This window comes from Camponotus floridanus, unplaced genomic scaffold, assembly GCF_003227725.1.
Source record: "Camponotus floridanus strain SB8 unplaced genomic scaffold, Cflo_v7.5 scaffold169, whole genome shotgun sequence".
In the NCBI taxonomy this organism is placed as follows: Eukaryota; Metazoa; Arthropoda; class Insecta; order Hymenoptera; family Formicidae; genus Camponotus; species Camponotus floridanus.
This window is the reverse complement of record NW_020229291.1, coordinates 255001-255253: the sequence shown is the minus strand read 5'-3', so window position 1 is coordinate 255253 and position 253 is coordinate 255001. Positions and strand designations below refer to the sequence as shown.

General features: G+C 31.6%; 1 protein-coding gene across 1 annotated transcript in view; it reads right to left on the bottom strand.

Moving 5' to 3' along the window:
- Window positions 1-247: 247 nt before the first annotated feature.
- Window positions 248-253, bottom strand: part of LOC112637456 (nuclear pore complex protein Nup205-like) — an 805-nt gene continuing 799 nt past the window's right edge. The window contains exon 3 of the mRNA XM_025407229.1: window positions 248-253. This exon is cut by the window's right edge and continues 285 nt beyond it. The gene's annotated coding sequence lies outside the window, so the exon portion shown is untranslated.

Here is a 253-nt window from a genome sequence, read left to right as displayed (position 1 = left end):
GTGCGTGTGCGCCGCGTCTGCTTTCTGGCAACACTGGACTGAAAAAACACCGTGGACCGTGGACTGGAACGAACCAGTTCATTCTTGTGCGTTTCAAGTGGAACAATGCCTCGACGTAAGTATATTTTATACATTTTTGAAATTTATATATATATATATATATATATATATATATATATATAATAATAATAATAATAATAATAATAATAATAATAATAAATTTATTTCAGCAAGAAGCGAAGGCAGCGTAAGA